The sequence below is a fragment of the Lissotriton vulgaris genome, chromosome 7, assembly GCF_964263255.1.
Source record: "Lissotriton vulgaris chromosome 7, aLisVul1.2, whole genome shotgun sequence".
Taxonomy (NCBI): Eukaryota; Metazoa; Chordata; class Amphibia; order Caudata; family Salamandridae; genus Lissotriton; species Lissotriton vulgaris.
In genome coordinates, this window is record NC_141695.1 from 1,181,814,417 (window position 1) to 1,181,836,765 (window position 22,349).

Below are 22,349 nucleotides of genomic sequence, written 5' to 3' on the forward strand. Positions count from 1 at the left end.
ACCACCTCCTGGATGAGTGCTTTCACTGGCATTTGACGTTGATATAGCAGGCTCCTCAGCTGCTTCCGGGCCTTAAAAGAATGGCTGAAATGCTTGCACATTTTTCGGCAGGTCTCCAATACACTGTACGCTGCACTGCCTTTATTACCCAAGAATTTTTGGACAACCAGGTTTATACAGTGCGCCAAACACGGCACTCTGAAATAGTAACCGTCCTTCATGGCCTTAACTATATTGGCGCCATTGTCCGTGGAAACATAACCAACCTTGCGTTTTAGTGGGGACAGCCAGTTAAGGACCTTTGTGTTAAAGACATCCAAAATGTTTTCTGCTGTGTGACGTTTCTCCAAACCAAACATGGCTAGTGTTGCATGTTTCCGAGCACCTTTAAAAACAATGTTCGTGTCAACACCTGCGTTTAGCTTTGCTTTAGCCCCTGAAAAAGAGACCCAGTGTGCAGTGATGCACATGTAATCAGCGCCTGCGCCACTGGTCCACATGTCTGTTGTCAGATGTATAGTGTGAACAGCACTCTTCTGCAAAGCTGCCCCAATCACCTTCAGAACATCTTCATGTAGTGCTGGAACCGCAACTCGGGCAAAATAGAACCGGCTAGGAACCTTCCATTTAGGGCAGAGCGCTGCCACTAATTCTAGAAAACCAACCCCTTCTACAAAAGAAAAAGGGAGAAGGTCCAGAGCTAGCATTTTAGCCAGCTTAGTGTTATACAGACGGGTCATTGGGTGGTTGCGTTCATATTGCGCTTCTGTAAACAACATCTTTTTAATGTTGCCCTGGACCAAGGATTTACGGGATGATGATGATCTCTTCGACCCAGTTACGCTCGCTGATGAACTTTTCCGCATTGATGTCTCACTCTCTCCCACACTCTTAGTGTGGCTCCCATGGGGTGTGCTGCTGACAGGGGAACTGGGTGTAAGTGAAGTGTTCGAATCGTCTTCTTCCTCCTCGTCATCATCAGATGAAAAATCAACGTTTTCATTGCGTGCAATTCGGGCTTCCTTGATCGAGTGTAGGTGCGCAAACCATTGGACATCGTGCGTTCTCCTAAGATGACCTCTCTGGCCTCCGGTACCATAGTTGGAACCCAACTTACCACGACTAACTCGAAGCTTACAAATGCTAAAAATGGCTACGTTTTCCTTTTTTGGGCAAACACTAAAGAAGTCCCAAACTGGAGACTTGAAATGTCTTCGGGGGCCGGAGGAGGCGGCGATACTGGTGGTGGTGGTCCTGCTGCTAATGCCAGATGAAGTGGAGGATGTGGATTGCCGAACTTCAGTACGTTTTGCACTTTCACCACCACGAATTGAGGTCGAGGACGAGGTGGGTACCTTCTTGCGAGGAAGAAATATGGAAGCGGTAGGTTTTGGTGTACTACTTAACTCCAAATCTAATGATTCCATTTCCATTGCCTCCTCGCCGACATCATCATCACGCTCAGCAGCTTCTCGGGATAGGGTCAAAATGTCTGCAGCGACCTTTGTGATGACTGGCTCGTCGTCATCGTGAGAGGCTTCATCACCAGCAGTATCTGTCACTTCTTGTTGAGCCTCATCACACTCCATAGCTATGAGTTTTTCGACGACCTTCCTTTTACGCTTAGGTACCTTTGTCAGATCATGGTGTGCCTCACTCTCAGGCTGCCGTGGTGGTACCCATTCGTCATCCAGATCATCAGTAGGAGGTGGGCTTGAAGAAGATGTAGACACCCCCCTTGATCTTTTCCTTGCTGGGGATATGGAAGACAGTGAATGATCATCAGGAGGAGTGGCTTCCAATGATACCTCGGCTTCATTGTCGATTTCCTGATGTGCCCCTACTTCGGGAGGAACAACTATTGTGGGCACTTGTGAACCTCCATGCACCTTTGCTTGCGCATCTCCTTTTGCTGCCTCTCCTTCCACATGTACTTGGGCGTGTACTTGCACATGGTGTTGTTGTTGCGGCTGTGGTTGTTCAACACTTGTCAGATGAGTTACAACAACCTGTGTTGATTCAGGGACATTGCTGCTACTTTCTTGCGATGAGCCAACATCACTGGTCGATGGTGATTGGAGAAGTACACTGACTGCCTCTGAAGCACTCAAGGGCTTTGACTTAAGTTGGCGTGGTGGTGGAGGCACTGAACCCAATGGAGCAGGGGTGCTGCTCCCAGCTTGGTCCCCAGCAGATCCTGCTGCTGCAGGCGTACTTTTTTTTTTCTCCCAAAAAACGTGGCGGGTGGCACACCAGCCTCCTTGGTAACTTGCTTCTTCTGCTCCTTACTAGCAACTTTCTTGCTAGAGGAGCTACGGAGACCTTTCTTTGGGGCCATCTTCTTCAGAGCAGGTCAGACAGCAGGCCGCAGTTGGACGAATTGTAGAGTTGTCTGAGGCCAGACGTGACGTCGCGTGACGTTATGCTGCACACACACACCGCTGCAGGACTTCTTCCTGGCACTGGTGGTTCTCTTGAGTCTTGTGCACCTAAAAAAAATGGAAGACAGAGGAACATCAGTTCAGTTATAGAGCACAAAAAAATCGAAAAACACTGCAAAATCAGCACAATCCCAATCCATCCATGCCCTCCATAATGTTTAAATTCAAGACAACCCACAGAAAGACTAGGCCCATGCAAGACTCACTACCCCTGGGCATAAATAAAGGTTGAAAAGTAGGCAAAATGGTTGGAGGCCTAACAACAAAGCCTGCATTCAAAATGGCCACTTGCCTCCTAGCACATGGCCAGGGCCTGCCTGTACCAGCACTCAAAATGGCCCCCACCCACATGGCCTGTCCCCATGAACAATCCAAAAAATCAAAAAACACAGAAAAATCAGCACGATCCCCATGCCATCCATGCCCTCCATGATGTTTAAATTCAAGACACCCCACAGAAAGACTAGGCCCATGCACCACTCACTACCCCTGGTCAAAAGGCCCCAACAACAGGTCAAAAATCGAAAAACACAGAAAAATCAGCACAATCCCATTCCATCCATGCCCTCCATGATGTTTAAGTTCAAGACAGCCCACAGAAAGACTAGGCCCATGCTAGACTCAAATACCCCTGGTGAAAAGGCCACAAGTACAGGCCCAAAAAACGAAAATCACTGAAAAATCAGCACAATCCCATTCCATCCATGGCCTCCATGATGTTTAAATTCAAGACAACCCACAGAAAGACTAGGCCCATGCAAGACTCACTACCCCTGGGCATAAATAAAGGTTGAAAAGTAGGCAAAATGGTTGAAGGCCTAACAACAAAGCCTGCATTCAAAATGGCCACTTGCCTGCCAGCACATGGCCAGTGCCTGTAGCTGCACTCAAAATGGCCACCAGCCACATGGCATGTCCCTCCCCATGAACACCCCCAAAAATCGAAAAACACTGCAAAATCAGCACAATCCCATTCCATCCATGGCCTCCATGATGTTTAAATTCAAGACAACCCACAGAAAGACTAGGCCCATGCAAGACTCACTACCCCTGGGCATAAATAAAGGTTGAAAAGTAGGCAAAATGGTTGGAGGCCTAACAACAAAGCCTGCATTCAAAATGGCCACTTGCCTCCTAGCACATGGCCAGGGCCTGCCTGTACCAGCACTCAAAATGGCCCCCACCCACATGGCCTGTACCCATGAACACCCCCAAAAATCGAAAAACACTGCAAAATCAGCACAATCCCATTCCATCCATGCCCTCCATGATGTTTAAATTCAAGACACCCCACAGAAAGACTAGGCCCATGCACCACTCACTACCCCTGGTCAAGGCCCCAACAACAGGTCAAAAATCGAAAAACACTGCAAAATCAGCACAATCCCATTCCATCCATGCCCTCCATGATGTTTAAATTCAAGACACCCCACAGAAAGACTAGGCCCATGCACCACTCACTACCCCTGGTCAAGGCCCCAACAACAGGTCAAAAATCGAAAAACACAGAAAAATCAGCACAATCCCATTCCATCCATGCCCTCCATGATGTTTAAGTTCAAGACAGCCCACAGAAAGACTAGGCCCATGCTAGACTCAAATACCCCTGGTGAAAAAGGCCACAAGTACAGGCCCAAAAAACGAAAATCACTGAAAAATCAGCACAATCCCATTCCATCCATGGCCTCCATGATGTTTAAATTCAAGACAACCCACAGAAAGACTAGGCCCATGCAAGACTCACTACCCCTGGGCATAAATAAAGGTTGAAAAGTAGGCAAAATGGTTGGAGGCCTAACAACAAAGCCTGCATTCAAAATGGCCACTTGCCTGCCAGCACATGGCCAGTGCCTGTAGCTGCACTCAAAATGGCCACCAGCCACATGGCATGTCCCTCCCCATGAACACCCCCAAAAATCGAAAAACACTGCAAAATCAGCACAATCCCATTCCATCCATGGCCTCCATGATGTTTAAATTCAAGACAACCCACAGAAAGACTAGGCCCATGCAAGACTCACTACCCCTGGGCATAAATAAAGGTTGAAACGTAGGCAAAATGGTTGGAGGCCTAACAACAAAGCCTGCATTCAAAATGGCCACTTGCCTCCTAGCACATGGCCAGGGCCTGCCTGTACCAGCACTCAAAATGGCCCCCACCCTCATGGCCTGTCCCCATGAGCAATCCAAAAATTCGAAAAACACAGAAAAATCTGCACAATCCCCATGGCATCCATGCCCTCCATGATGTTTAAATTCAAGACACCCCACAGAAAGACTAGGCCCATGCACCACTCACTACCCCTGGTCAAGGCCCCAACAACAGGTCAAAAATCGAAAAACACAGAAAAATCAGCACAATCCCATTCCATCCATGCCCTCCATGATGTTTAAGTTCAAGACAGCCCACAGAAAGACTAGGCCCATGCACCACTCACTACCCCTGGTCAAGGCCCCAACAACAGGTCAAAAATCGAAAAACACAGAAAAATCAGCACAATCCCAATTCATCCATGGCCTCCATGATGTTTAAGTTCAAGACAACCCACAGAAAGACTCAGTCCACCCACCACTGAGTACCCCTGGGCAAAAGGCCCCAAAACAGCCCAAAAATCGAAAATTCCAAAATTTTAATTGCAGCAACTGTAATGCCCCAAACAAACTTACTTGTAAAATTTCTAATCCAACAGTGATCCAAAGAAAGTCAAAAAGGCCTCAAATCCAAATATCCAGCAGCATCCACAAAAAGTAATCCTTCCAGCTCCAGACCCAAATGAAAAGTGACCAGGAGATGGACAAAGCACTGGGAGGAGCCTGCTGAACAGGAACAGGAAGTTGAAGACTGTGGGGCACTTCCTTCCTCCCACCCCCCTGCCCCCCTCCCCAAAATGGACTCCTCGCTAAAAAAGTGCAGGCAAATGTCAAACTAAGGAGTTATTCAGATAAAAATCATCATTTCTAGAAGGTTTATGCTGCTTGCTGGTGGATTTCTTGTGCAGAATTGCAAATTTATATTTTCGCTCGCCGCATCTCAAATCTCGCAATTGCGAAGTACCGCGAGACGTGATCTCGCCGTACTCGCGTTGACAAACTCTCGCTGTGCAAGTTGGCAAGCCGCGATGACGTAATCGCGCTCGCCAAATTCCCGCGGGATCACACAGCAATATCCAAAATGGCGCAGCACTCGCAAAATATCGAGAAAAACAACTCGGCAAACGATGATAAACGCCGCGCGCCGCAAAAATTGTATCACCAACGCCGCGCGCCGCCCAAAAAATCCGCTGCGTGCGAATTTGCGGATTTTGCGGGAAATTCGCGAATCTCGCGGATTGCGAATTTCCCAAAAATCCGCAAAATCCGCGAGCGTAACGGATTTTCCGCCCATGCTTAGGTGGCGGGCCAGAGAAATTAATAAAGCAAGGTATAGGTGGTATTGTAGGGGAGAAGTAATATGTATCTGGCCTTGTACTTACACCTTTGAAAGTGCTTGCTTCTAGAATAAATCATTATACTCCTTCCCGGTGCTTTCCTGCCTGCTCTGCTTTGTTTGGCCAGAGCACAAGGGCATGGTGAGAAACTGAGGTAGCTTCTTCCTCTCCATACATTGCAATTATTTGTGTGGCAAGCTTAGATTTACACACCAAACTGAAAAGAAAGGTAATGCTTGTGGAGAGCATGCAACAGTCAGGCTGGTTGCACAGAGATTCACTTATCTGGCTGTGGGGCTTGACACCAGTGGTCATCACCTTGTTAGTCCATCACCAAAAAATAAGAGGGCTGTCAAAGGAAGCCTCAGATGGCTTGAAGTAACCCAAGTACGCACTCAATGAGCACAGAGCAAACTGAGTGGAGATTTCTCGGATTAGCAATATGATTTATAAACCATTCCTAGGTCAACTCTCACACACAAGGCTGTCACTGGAGAATGTTTACAGCCACTTGATTGGCCATCAAGAAGCTGCTCAGAAACTATCATCTAACACTATCTGTAATTTAATTGTTTATGAACAATATGTGTTCATTTGACGTAACAGCCGATGCATGTATATAATGGCCAAATGGTGACCCTAATGTTATTTGTTGAAGTGTAATTGGTGGAGAGGAGCTGGGGGACATGTGGTTGATGTCAGGTAGTTGAAAAGGGTACAACAAGGAAATTGAATATGGGGCAGCCTTAAGTGGCAGGGAGCTCTAGGAAGGGGGAAGAGGAACCTGCTATGTGGTAATGGGAGAAGGGGAAAGTCATATTAGGGGAAGATGGTGCTTAATTTGTGCCAGTGCTTTCCGGTGCTTAGCACCAGCACGTATTTCTAAGGGCCGGGTCTAGACTGGAGTGTCACTGCTTGACAAATTATATCAACAACAACTGCACAACGTGTCCCAAAAACATAATTTATTGACTTACATTCTGTCATTCTTCCCGGTGAAGAGTGCTTGATTAGCTGATAAATCAATGCCTGCCCTTCAGTCAGTGTTGCTGTAGGGCGGGCCACTGGTTAGGCTGCATTTGTCCTGACTTTGCGTCTGCGCTGCGACAGCGTGCATAATCTTGAGTCATGATGCATTTTATAGTATGTTAGAATCTGATTGTCGAGGTACCTATCTTCTCCAATGTTGTACTGTTGTGACCCTTTTTCTGCATGGAACCCAAGGGTGGGTGCATTTGAAGCTCAGTTAGAATTGTGTTCTGACTCTCAGTGTAGATGCCTTGAAGCCTGAGCTGCTGCATCAATGTGCTGCTGGTTCAAGGGTCACCAGTGCAAAAAACTGGTTTGTTTGTACATTTGCGAGAACCAGAGATTACACACATAATACACAAATTGGGCAGTGGGCAGGGTGGGGGGCTTAAAGATATTCTTTCACACTCCAGCCTGGACACCCCCAAGAATTGGATAGGGGTATTACATCTGGCTTTTAGCAGTGCCAGTTGAGGATGTGGGTGGAGCCAATAGAGAACGTGGGTGGAGCTGGGAAAAGAGGGTGTGGCCTCTGACAAACATTTGAGCACCTGGACTTCATATTTTACAAATTAAGCACTTGGGGAAGATGACTAAAGAGCTACACCTCAGAGCTGCTATAGATATGCAATAATGACAAAAGGCCATAACCTTTATGAAGAATAGGTTAGGTAGAACTGAGTGCAGATGGAGATTGCCTCAGTTTACTTGGCAGAAGAGAGAAGTTGGGTCCAAAGACAGCTACCAGAGCAGGTTGCAGATGGAAAGCTATACATGGAGAAACAGAGGAATGGGCCAATCATCATCAGGAAAGCTTTATTCGATTGTTACAAATTTACAATCATAAAAGCACAAATAAAAAGTGTACATTACTTCCAATCATTCTCTGGATATATGACGTTACAACGCGTCCTATTACAACGCATACCGTTACAACGCATCTTTTACAACGCAAATACTGTTACAACGCATGTTTTAACAACGAGTACTATTACAACGCAAATTAGTACTTTAATACTAAAAATACCATTACAACGCAACATATAACATCGTATACCATTACAACGCAAAAATAAATTTAAATATATATATATTTTTTTTGTACAATAAAACCTGGCACGGGATGCAGGGAAAATAGGGGTTTTGGGTGGGGAAGTGTATTAAATAATGAAGTAAAAAACTACCATATTATAACGAAAACTAAGTTTTTAAAAAAAAATTAATACTCGAGTATGAAAATTAATACTCGAGTACTCAAATTAATACTCTGCCTGCTAAAAATTATCTCATTTTACCACATTACATTTCAAAATAAAAATAAATACAGAAACAGCAATTATTTTCACTATATTTATCGTTAGAGAAATTTGAACAGATATGGTATTAATAATAGACGCCATTTTAAGAAGGTATTGCATAGATTTTGACATCCATGCATAGATTAGTCCTACTATTATTTCAATGAATTAATACCACAACACATTATCTAAAATGGATGCCAAAACGGCAGAATTAACGCGAACAAAATAACTTGTAATTAATTTTTAAAATAAACCTTTACAGAGAAATAAATCTAAAAAAATAAATCATTTATAACGCATATTTTTAATAATAAAATTGAGTCCGTAACCGAAACTTATAAATACGAGGCAGACACCATTTTAGAACCAGTTGATCCTCAACTACCCGAGAGAGCAGACGTGAAACCTGAACCTCTGACCTTTTCACCTTTTGAGATCTGTTTTACCAACAGAGCGAAATAATTAAATGATTTACAAGTGAGTAACATTAATAGAAAACGATAAAAAAATGAGCACATTTTATTTAAATGGAATATTGGAAAAGGTTAACAATAAATATTATTAATATATAAAAATTTAACTCATATTTTAAAAATATTACTGAGATTTATTAAACATATACGTGAAAGAAACACATATTAAGAAAAAACGCTAAATATGTTTTTCTATATGCAACTATTTTTGATGACTAGAAAAATAAAACGCAATAACATTTAATAAGGTTAACATAACGTTAAAATGTGTTTTATGTATTACTCATAGATATCACTTCTTGGCCGCAGAAAACGTGTGACCACGAAAGATATTCTATTCGAGACTACCAACCGTTTTTTTCTATATATAAAAAGGTACATATTCAGTATTTTTTGAACAACTTAAAAATGCATTAGTCGAAATAAGTTGCATTATAAATACATGTTCTAAATTATTTTCACAGAAAAATCACTTCAAAAATAAATTCTACTTCATAACTGACAGAATAAAGTGACTCGACATCTTTTGAAAAAGGTAAATAAAATTATTTAAAGGAAGAGTAAATACAGCAATTAATTTTAAGAACATGTAAACTAGAAACAGAATAATTAATAATATTTTTTTATATGTTTAAGATACGAAAACCGAGGCTTGATAAAAGTTAAGAAAATTCATCCATGTATTGAAAAATAAAACATCTAACCTTCGTTCCAAAAGGTAAATCTGAAAATAAATAATTAATATGTATTATATCTTTAAAATGGTGTGAGTGTGTGACATTTATGAACATTCGGTCCATCACCTATTGTATTTGCATAGTCTAGAAGTATAAATTAGTACTCAATCTCATGGTAAGTGCTGCAGTGGGTAAAGTGGTGGATAGTCTAGTATTATATATTACTTTTAATAAACGAGGTAAGTGCAGCAAAAAAAAAAAAATTGATAATGTAAAGGTATAAATTAACAATCAAACTCCAAATAAAAACTGTAGTGGTGAAAATGTTGTAAATCTACAGATATAAATTACTATTCCATCTCCGGGTAAGTGCTGCAGTAGGAAAAGTGCTGATTAGCCTAAAAGTAAAAAATACTATTCCACATCCAAATAAGTGCTACAGTATAAAAAGTGCTGGATAGTATAGAGGTATCAATTACTATTCCAATTCCGGGTAAGTGCTGCAGTAGGGAAAGTGCTGGATATTATAGAAGTAAAAATTACTATTCCAACTCTAGGTAAGTGCTGCAGTAGGGAAAGTGCTGGATAGAACAGAGGTATAATTTTCAATTCTAACATCTTATAAATATTATCTAACTATCACTGAACATCAATAAAATTATTATTAAAGAGAAAAACATGTAAACATTGTACTTTTAAATAGTCTCAATTAATCAGAAAGTATAAGTCACATTTTTTTTACCATATATTATTTCCAGAGTACTACCCACCAAAAGCAATATCCTGATAAACAACAGCTAAAGGAAAGAACTACATCAATTACACTTTTCAAGTGTAAAAAGCTCCAATTTCATAAGTAAGTGAAATTCAACATAAATAATACACATAACAATAGTACATGCATGCATTGCTATTTAAATTCCACAAAAGTGCTACAGTCAAAAAAGTCCTGGATAGTAAAGAGGTTTAAATATCTATTCCAAATTGTGGTAAGTGCAGCAGTAGAGAAAGTGCAGGATAGTATAGAGGTATGAATTACTATTCAGAATCCAAGTAAGTGCTGCAGTAGGGAAAGTGCTGGATAGTGTAGAGGTATATATGACAATTCCAAATCTGGGTAAGTGCTGAAGTAGGGAAAGTGCAAGATAGTGTAGAGGTATAAAGTACTATTCCAAGTCCAAGTAAGTGCTGCAGTATGGAAAGTGCTGGATAGTCTAGAGGTTTAAATTACTATTCCAATTTCAGGTAAGTGCTGCGGTAGGGAAAGTGCTGGATAGTCTAGAGATATAAATTACTATTTCTACTCCAAGTAAGTGCTGCAGTAGGAAAAGTGCTGGATAGTATAGAGGCATAAATTACTATTCCAACTCCGGGTAAGTGCTGCAGTAGAAAAACTGTTGGATAGTATAAAGGTATAAATTACTATTCCAACTCCGGGTAAGTGCTGCAGTAGGGAAAGTGCTGGATATAACAGAGATATAATTTTCTAGTCCAACATCTTTTAAATATTATCTAACTCTATCTCTCAACATCAATGAAATGAATAAAAAATACAAAAGCATGTAAACATTGTACTTTTAAATACTCTCATTCAACAGTAAGCATAAGTCACATTTGTTTTACCATATATTATTTCCAGAGTACTACCCACCAAAAGCAATATCCTGAAAAACAACAGCTAAAGGAAAGAACTACATCAATTACACGTTTCAAGTGTAAAAAGCTCCAATTTCATAAGTAAGTGAAATTCCACATAATTAATACACATAACAATAGTGCTTGAATGCAAATTGTAAATTAAAATAAATAACTAAAAATAAATGTAGCTACACAGAAAAAACACAATTAAGTGCTACAGTAGGTATAATGCTGGAAAATGTAAACGTATAAAATGTTATTTAAATTCCGCATAAGTGCTACAGTTACAAAAGTACTGAATAGTATAGAGGTTTAAATTTCTATTCCAACTCCTGGTAAGTGCAGCAGTAAAGAAAAAGCTGGATAGGATAGAGGTATGAATTACTATTCCAACTCGGGGTAAGTGCTGCAGTCGAGAAAGTGCTGGATAGTCTAGAGTTATAAATTACTATTCAAAGTCAGGGTAATTGCTAGGTAGGGAAAGTGCTGGATAGTATAGAGGTATGAATTACTATTCCAACTCCGGGTAAGTGCTGCAGTAGGGAAAGTGCTGAATAGTCTAGAGGTTTAAATTACTATTCAAAATCGGGGTAAGTGCTGCAGTAGGGAAAGTGCTGGATAGTATAGAGGTATAAATTACTATTCCAACTCTGGGTAAGTACTGCAGTAGGGAAAGTGCAAGATAGTATAGAGGTATAATTTTCAATTGCAACGTCTTTTAAAGATTATCTTACTCTATCATTGAACATCAATTAAATGATTAATAAATTAAAAATCATGTAAACATTGTACTTTTAAATAGTCTCATTCTTCAGAAAGCATAAGTCACATTTTTTTTTCCAAATATTATTTCCAGAGTACTACCCACCAAAAGCAATATCCTGAAAAGCAACAGCTAAAGGAAAGAACTAGATCAATTACACGTTTCAAGTGAAAAAAACTCCAATTTCAAAAGTAAGTGAAATTCCAAATAATTAATACACATAACAATAGTGCGTGATTGAAAATTGTTAATATATATAAATAAGTAAAAAAAGATGTACCTACACAGAAAAAACGCAATTAAATGCTACAGAAGGTATAAAGCTGGAGAATGTAAACGTATAAATTACTATATAAATTCTGCATAAGTGCTACAGTCAAAAAAGTGCTGGATAGTATAGAGGTTTTAATTTCTATTTCAAATCCGGGTAAGTGCAGCAGTAGAGAAAGTGCTGGATAGTATAGAGGTATGAATTACTATTCCAACTCCAAGTAAGTGCTGCAGTAGGGAAAGTGCTGGATAGTATAGAGGTATGAATTACTATTCCAACTCCAAGTAAGTGCTGCAGTAGGGAAAGTGCTTGATAGTCTAAAGGTAAAAATTACTATTCCAAATCCGGGTAAGTGCTGCAGTAGGGAAAGTGCTGGATAGTCTAGAAGTTTAAATTACTATTCCAACTCCTGGTAAGTGCTGCAGTAGGGAAAGTGCTGTATAGTATAGAGATATAAATTACTATTCCAACTCCGGGTAAGTGCTGCAGTAGGGAAAGTGCCGAATAGTCTAGAGGTTTAAAAAACTATTCAAAATCGGGGTAAGTGCTGCAGTAGGGAAAGTGCTGGATAGCATAGAGATATAAATTACTATTCCAACTCTGGGTAAGTGCTGCAGTAGAGAAAGTGCTGGATAGTCTAGAAGTAAAAATTACTATTCCAATTCCGGGTAAGTGCTGCACTAGGGAAAGTGCTGGATAGAATAAAGGTATAAATTACTATTCCAACTCCGGGTAAGTGCTGAAGTCAGTAAAGTGCTGGATAGTCTAGAGGTATAAATTACTATTCAAACTCCAAGTAAATGCTGCAGCAGGGAAAGTGCTGGATAGTCTAAAAGTAAATATTACTATTCCTACTCCGAATAAGTGCTGCAGTAGGGAAAGTGGTGGATAGACTAGAGGTATAAATTACTATTCCAACTCCTGGTAAGTGCTGCAGTAGGGAAAGTGCTGGATAGACTAGAGGTATAAATTACTATTCCAACTCCTGGTAAGTGCTGCAGTAGGGAAAGTGCTGGATAGACTAGAGGTATAAATTACTATTCCAACTGTGGGTAAGTGCTGCGGTAGGGAAAGTGCTTGACAGTATAGAGGTATAAAGTACTATTCCAACTCCAATTAAGTGCTGCAGTAGGGAAAGTGCTGGATAGTCTAAAAGTAAAAATTACTATTCTAACTCCAGGTAAGTGCTGCACTAGGGAAAGTGCTGGATAGACTAGAGGTATAAATTACTATTCCAACTCCTGGTAAGTGCTGCGGTAGGGAAAGTGCTGGATAATCTAGAGGTATAAATTACTATTCCAACTCCAAGTAAGTGCTGCAGTAGAGAAAGTGCTGGAAAGTCTAGAAGTAAAAATTACTATTCCAATTCCGGGTAAGTGCTGCAGTAGGGAAAGTGCTGGATAGAATAAAGGTATAAATTACTATTCCAACTCCGGGTAAGTGCTGAAGTCAGTAAAGTGCTGGATAGTCTAGAGATATAAATTACTATTCAAACTCCAAGTAAATTCTGCAGCAGGGAAAGTGCTGGATAGTCTAAAAGTAAATATTACTATTCCTACTCCGAATAAGTGCTGCAGTAGGGAAAGTGCTGGATAGACTAGAGGTATAAATTAATATTCCAACTCCTGGTAAGTGCTGCAGTAGGGAAAGTGCTGGATAGACTAGAGGTATAAATTACTATTCCAACTCCTGGTAAGTGCTGCAGTAGGGAAAGTGCTGGATAGCATAGAGGTATAAATTACTATTCCAACTCTGGGTAAGTGCTGCGGTAGGGAAAGTGCTTGACAGTATAGAGGTATAAAGTACTATTCCAACTCCAATTAAGTGCTGCAGTAGGGAAAGTGCTGGATAGTCTAAAAGTAAAAATTACTATTCCAACTCCGGGTAAGTGCTGCAGTAGGGAAAGTGCTGGATAGACTAGAGGTATAAATTACTATTCCAACTCCTGGTAAGTGCTGCAGTAGGGAAAGTGCTGGATAGACTAGAGGTATAAATTACTATTCCAACTCTGGGTAAGTGCAGCAGTAGGAAAAGTGCTGGATAGTCTAGAGGTATAAAGTACTATTCCAACTCCAAGTAAGTGCTGCAGTAGGGAAAGTGCTGTATAGTATAGAGGTAAAAATTACTATTCCAACTCTGGGTAAGTGCTGCGGTAGGGAAAGTGCTGGATAGTCTAGAGGTATAAAGTACTATTCCAACTCCAAATAAGTGCTGCAGTAGGGAAAGTGCTTGATAGTCTAGAAGTTAAAATTACTATTCCAACTCCGGGTAAGTGCGGTAGGGAAAGTGCTGGATAGTATACAGAATTAAAATAATATACTAAGTTACTGCTTCAATTGAAAACTTACTTAGACAGTAGGGTAAAACCTGAAAAGTAAAACCTTAAAAAATCAATTTTTAATCTTTGATAGTGGTTCAGTACTAAAGATACCAACAATTATATGAGTATATTGTGCAGTAATCTAACACAAATTTCATATACTAAACACAACATATTTGTAAATGCTACAGAAATTACAATTATGAAATGTTTTCAAAAAATTTAATATCATTTATTTTTCTTTTCAGAAAATGTCTACACATCCTACCGCGAAATATATCAACTCCAGGAAAGGAAACCGACTCCTCAATCATGCAGGTTACATTTATTGTAAGGAAAGGATAAGTTTTCCACGGATTCATTGGAGATGGGTGCAATACTTTACAACCCGTTGCAGCGGCAGAGCGGTTACGGTCGATGACATTATTGTAAGAACAACCGACCATAACCACTCTGCTTCTGCAATGGAAGTTGATGTAAGAGAAACAGTCAATGAGATGAAAGTTATTGCAAGCACCTCCAATGATTCCACAGGATCCAATTTGAGAGAGGTTGCTCAGCATGTCCCTACCCATGTTGCTAGTAATATGCCTACCATTCATAATTTGCATAGAATTATACAACGTCAAAAGCAGGCAAGTAATACTCAAATTAATACACCACATAGCTTTTCTGATATAAATATTCCACATGAACTTACTATTTCTTTTGCTAATGAACCTTTCCTTCTGCATGATAATGAAAACCCTCAAAAGCGTATCTTAATTTTTAGTACTCCCCGCAACCTTTTAAAGCTTGAAAGTAGTGAAATTTGGATGATGGATGGGACGTTTAAAAGCACGCCCCATCCATTCACCCAAATTTATACTATACACGCAAAAATAAACAATAGTGTAATACCCCTAGTGTATAGTTTGCTGCCTGATAAGACTTCTGCAACTTACACAGAATTTTTAACTGTGATTAAATCTAAAACTAACCAAAGCCCTAGGAAAATAATAATGGATTTTGAATTGAGCATGATCAATGTGATCAACAAAATGTACACGGATACCCAAATTCAGGGGTGTTTTTTCCATTTTTCCCAGGCATTCTGGCGTAAATTACAGAAAACACCCTTAGTTACAGAATACTCAACAGACAGCAAACTTCAAGTCGAATTAAAAAAACGAACAGCTCTTTGTTTTGTCCCTCCCGAAAGTGTAGACGAGTACTACACTGCCATTACAGAATCTGAATATTATTTAACAAACGAAGATAAATTGGCACCAATTCTAAATTATATGGAAGACACATGGATTGGACACCTAGGCAGATCGGGTCGCAGGAGGAAGCCACGTTTCCATGTGGAGTGGTGGAACTGTTATTCGAGTTGCCTACAGGGAGAGGCTAAAACAAATAATGCCATTGAGGGATGGCAAAACTCCTTCAATCATGTAATTGGAAAACCCCACCCAAATTTCTACTCATTTCTTGAAACTTTGAAGAAGGAGCAAAGTTTTCAAGAAATGAGAATATTACAAACTCTCACAGGTAGTCTAAACTCACGGATTACTCAAAGAACTAAGGAAATGTCTGAACGACTATTGGGACTTATACAACAGTTTTCGTTGTGTGTGGCTCTAGATTACCTTGAGAATCTTGCTAACATCCTTTCTTTTTAAAAACATATTCACATTACTTTCCTGCTTTGCTCTAAATTTACTCCCTTTCTAATTTTAATTGGCAAAAAAACATTTTTTGTAAAAAAAATTCAAAATTATATGTTGGGTCACCTATCTTTTTTTTTTTTTTTTTTTTTAAACTATAATTTGAAAAAAAAAATTAATAATCATCCCCTTACAACGAAAATTTTTTATTAACTTTTTAAAAAATATATATTTGATTAATTAGAAAAGATTATTAGCAAACAAAATGTATTACATTATTGCTAATCTTTTCCACATTACTATGCAAAAGTTGTAAATGCATTTTTGATAGTTAATACTCTTCTTCTTTCCAGTCTACACCGGACAATTGTTGATAAAACTATTTCTTAAAGCAGAAACTTGATATTTCAATGATATTACCGATATTGGCAAATTATTTTGCCTAATTTTTCAAAACATAGTTTTCAAAAATCTACTATGTACATCAACAAAACCTCTTTATATTTGTACCAATCAAACCTTTTTTCAAGAATTTTAAAAGTCAACAAAAAGATTTGATTTACATTTTTTGGTTTGAATTAAACAAATTTCCTTCTTTTTTTAATGTGTTAAAACACCACATCCAATATTTTATTTTTTTGAAAACATTTTCACATTTTTGTAATCAAACGAATTAAACATATTGATTACCATTTAAAAACATACCCAAATTCTCAAGTGCAAATGTATTCATAACATTTTATACTTCTTGAAATTTTCAAAAAACATAATTTCTAGTACAATCTTTTTTTGAAATGAATTGTCAACGCTTAATAATCAACAGAACAAGAAAGTAGCAAAATTCGAATTTTAAAATTTTATAACTCAAATATAAACCATAAATATATGCTTCACCATATTTTTCTAAAAAGAGTGAAAAACAATTCGGCCTTTCATATGTACAATCTTTTTTTGCTATGAATTCTCAACGCATAATAATCAACAGAACAAGAAAGTAGCAAAATCGGATTTTTTTAATCAAAATGTAGTATCTGAAATATAAACCATAAATATAAGCTACACCTTATTTTAATAAAAAGAGTGAAAAACAATTCGAACCTTTCAAAATATCTTTTTTTCCACATTATACAACACTTCCAAACTAAAAATCATATTCCTTTTCCACAAATCACGAAAACCACATTGGAAATATCACTGTTTACTATCGATTTATGTTTTATCAACAATTACGTGAAACTAACTTTCTCAAACGTCTTTTTGCAAAACTTTTATTAGATCGAAAATGCATTTTAATACATTGCATACCAAACGATTTTGAATTTATAATACATTCAGTCTAAATCACTTATTCTTCATTAAATACAGCTAATACGCGACATGTCTTCTTATTTACATTTTTTAAAATTCGAGCAACCTCAACCTATCCTATCCTTACAATAAATGTTAATCTTTTTATCATTTAAATTATTATTTAAGGTTTAAGTTATTTCCTACCTGGACGTAGATCAGCATCCAGCTGCTTCCTGCTCCGATACTCCACAAAATAGCCGCTGACGCTCACGTAAACGTCATGACGTCAAAAAGTGCTGCAACGATAAAGGAAGGACTACTGTACATTTATATATTACATATATTGTAATAAAGTTATTTTTTATATATATTTTTCCATTATATTTAAAAATGTACAAAAATATGCATTAAATTGTTAAAAATTGGATGTTTTTTTTCAATTTATTTGTTACTACTAAAATAAAATCTAAACTTATTTAAACACTGATTTCTTGTTATTATTTTGTTATTCATTATTTATTTTTAAATACAATTTTCATGTAAATTAACTACTTTCATTACTTACCTGTTTTCTTCTTTCATTTCCCTTATTTTCCGATTCTTTCCTGTGCTTTCCGTTACTATTATTCCGGACCGCTATACACATATCAAGAAACCATAGAAATAAATAAAGGACAAATTTATCCATAGAAAGCAATATTAAACCGTGGGAACCAAATTTTTTAAATTTATTAAACATATTTTTTCTCAATGTAATAAATATAAAAATATAAACTATTTTTAAAAATATTAATACTTTTCTTCCCTTTAAATTAAATTGATATATACTCATTTTATTTAAATATAAATTAGTTGTAAAGTACCTTTTTTTATTTTAAATTTTTTAATTTAAAAAATTTAAATATATTTAATCAAACTTATTACTAAATTTGCCCTTTTAATTTAAATACATTAATTCAATTTTATTCTTATTTTCTAAAATTATAATATTATATATAATAGAGTTGTATAGTACCCAAATTAATACTCTAAATAATAAATTAATAAATGAATACTACAGATATAAAATATGAAAATTAATACAATATATACGAATACTATAGTAACCTTTTTTTGAATAAAATAAATACTCTTTTATATTCTATTTTTAATTATTTTATTTAAATTTTTATATTAAATTAAATATTGAAGTACCTTATAAATTTAATAAATTAATACTCATTTATAATACATATAAAATAGTTTCCTAAATAATACTCTAATTAATACATTAATATATTAATACTACAAATATAAAATATGATATTGTAATTGTAAAAAATAGTAATAAATAGTAATTTAAAATTAATACTATAATACCCTTTTTCCCATTAAATTTTATTAAATAAGTCCCCTTTTTAAAAAAAAGAATAATATATATAATTTAGTTCAATAGTACCCAAATTAATACTCTAATAAATAAATACATTAATTAATACTAGAAATATAAAATATAACATTGTTATAGAAAAAGATAGTAATTTATAGTAATAAAAAAATTATACTATAATACCCTTTTTCCCTTTACATTTTATTAAATAAAACCCCTTTTTTATTAAAACATTATTATATATTAATATATTAATATATATAAATTAGTTCTATAGTACCCAAATTAATACTCTAATTAATAAATTATTAAATTAATACTTAAAAATAACATATTAAATTACAATATTAAATAGTAAAAGTAAAAAATAGTAAAATATATTTATAAAACATTAATACTATAATACCCTTTTTAAAAAATAAAACTCATTATAATAAATAAAATTATATCAATTTAATCCAAACATATCATTAAAAAATGCGTTGTAAAAGTACCTGCGATGTAAAAGTACTAGCGTTGTAACAGTTTCAGTTATAAAAGTATGCGTTGTAACAGTATTTGCGTTGTAAAAAATGCGTTGTAATGGTATTGCGTTGTAAAAAATGCGTTGTAACAGTTGTATACCGAAATTACGGAATAGCAGCAGTCTTTTAGGACAAACACATTCAAAAGTCAAATTCATACAATGAAGTTTTAAAACCGTTAAAACAAACAGTTATAATTCATCAGTAGTAGTTAGACTTATCCTTAAACAGAGTACTCTCTTTAAAAACGTGGCAAGCCTCCATACTACATGTTTGTTATCCAACAGCTGAAGTTTTAAAAAAGCAGGGCGACATTGTCTTAGCCCATACGTTTTTGAAAGTGGAATTAACCACACTTTCCTTAGTTCGGAATACCATTTATAAAAAAGAATGGAGTGAATGGTAGACTGGCATCAGTGATTATCGCAAGGACACGATGGGAGCTGTCTCGACCAATCATTCATTTTAGGCCACGATACCAGTCTATGAAATATATTAAACCTAAATCTAGCCAATAGCATTCTATCATAGGTTACAGTAACAAATGAAAAATATGGCTCCATTCCAAATATAGTTAAAATAGATTGATGTTGGTTAACGGTGGGCTTCGTAAGTTCACTAGACAATGTGGCCCCTTCCAACATACAGACCCCATCCCTTTTTAATGTTTCCCTTGAAATCATCTGCAAAGAACTTGGATCTGTAAAATATTCTAGGTGCCCTAAGTCATTCATGAAATCATGAACAAAACTGATCCATGGTATTTTTAAGGCGCCATCTAATTTAAGACAATCAGCAAGAATATCCCGATTTAACTGTTTCTGCTCCTTGATCCAGATACTATGTCACAATAGTATCGGTTCTATTTTAACTAAATCAGATATAAAGGGGAGGACCAGTTCTTCATGACAAACAAAATATGATGTACTAGGGGGGACAGATAATATAAATCTTAAAAAAGAATTCTCCACTTGTTGCGTCTGCATGGTATTTGCTGGTTCCCACACCGTACATTGTGGAAATGATACACTTCGCTTTGTAGATTTGTATAAACTCCGCAGGGGGTTTCTGGCACAATTTCCTAGAAAAGCTTACCAGGGCGTTCGATGACCGGATAAGCATCAGTTTTTTGGCAATTATAGTTTGAGCCCACAATTCGTTTTGATTACACAACACGCCTAAATATGAAAAAACTCCTAGTTGAGGTTAGTTTCTGAACCTCTACAAAGATATCTTTCGCTCGCATGCACCCACGGCCACATCTCATTACGTATGTCTTTGAGATATTAGTACTGAGGCCTAGATCCTTCATAAAAACAGAGAATCCATTAAGGACCCTTTGGAGAGCAATTTGGGTTCTTGCCAACATAACTGCGTCATCCGCATAAACGAGTGCCGGGATAGGTCGGCCTGCAACATGGGGAAGGTCATGTGTCATTCTTACTAATGCTTCTCCTAACCCATTAGTATATAAATTAAAAAGAAAGGGGGCCAGCACGCAACCCTGCCTCACCCCCTTCTAATGAGAAAGTTAGCTGTACGTCCCCCCCTGTTCCAAAGCGCACACCAGCTGACGTCCTGCTATAAAGGTTCCTTAAGAAAACTATAATTTGGGAGTCTACTCTCAACTCCTCTAGGACCTCCCACAATCTAGCATGTTTCACAGAATCAAAAGCTGCAGTTAAGTCTACAAAGATAATGTGCAATCTGCTAGTTTTTGCCCTGCTATACTTTCCTATGAGCAGGGCCAGATTTAAACACTGCTCCATGGTTCCAAGCCCCTTTTGAAAGCCATATTGTAGATCTATTAAAATAATATTATCTTCTGACCAATCCTGCAGGCGCTCTAAATCACGTGTCCCACCACTTTCACTATTGAATCTAATAAGGAGATTGGTCTATAGCAACCTGGATTGTGGCGGTCCCCTTTTTTAAAAATGGGAACTATTGTTGACACTCCCCAGGTTTCAGGTAATTGGGTTTGACAACGGGGATTAATGACCGGCATTATAATGGACCCCATAGCGAAATATTAAATTTGAACAGGTCTATTAGGATGCCATCCGGGCCAGGTGCTTTTCCGGTCTTACTCCTATGCAGAGCTCTATTCACTTCATCTAGAGTGAAATTTAGGTTGACATTAGAGTAATTGCTCTCTAAATCATCATCAGATACAATACATAAATTGTCAATGCCATTATATACCTGTGAGAAATAGGTAATCTATTCCTCCTCTGAAATGGCAATTGCTATTAATGGACCGTCGTGTGTAGTTAGGAATGGTGTCTTCACGGTCCTTGAAAAAGCTACACTATCTTTCAATACTGATGCTGTGTGTAGGGCTTTCCATGCTTCATCTCTCAAGGTATTCTTTCTTTCCGTTATTGCCTGTCTATATTCCAATCTTGCAAGTCTGATGTTGAACACTATTCTATGTTGCCTATGTAATTCCATTTTTAGATTGGAATAAGCTTGGGTACATCTTGAATTAAACCAGCCTGATTCCTTATTTTTCTTATGGTGTTGTACTAATAATAGTTTCTTAAGAGCATTTGATATCTCGACATAGAATGCTAAGATACTTGCAGTAGGTGCTGACTCAGACAGGCAGACCTCAATCGCTGACTTACAATTTACCATGAGGGATCGAGTTATTTCTGCGGGGTCCACCTTTGACCATTTTAGTGTGTAACCATTAGTTTTATCTAATTTCAATTCGCCCGCATCCTCTCTGTCCTTATTGATATTGGAGACCTTCTTTAAGGGCAAAGAAACAGTCAAGCATAGCGGAAAATGATCACTTAAAGGATTCTAGTCAACCTCAAAGTAAAGTAATCTTGAAGCGTGATTATATGAAACTAATATGTAATCGATTGTGGAGAAACCTCTTCTAATATAAGTATAGCGCATCATTACTGGGGGCTCCAAAAGCTCATTTACAAAGCCTAGAGCCGTTGTTATGAACACCTTAATTAATTATCTGATAAAAACTATTCCTCAGATATGCCTGTGTTTTGGTAATTTCTAGCTTGTTGGAGATATACAAACTCAGACCACCCTTAAGCCTACCCCTAAGGCCCTACACGGCCGGTGTGGTAAAAGTTTTAAAGCCATTAATATGGAATGGGTAATTGGACCAAGTTTCCTGTAGGCCTATTACATCTCTATCTTGAATA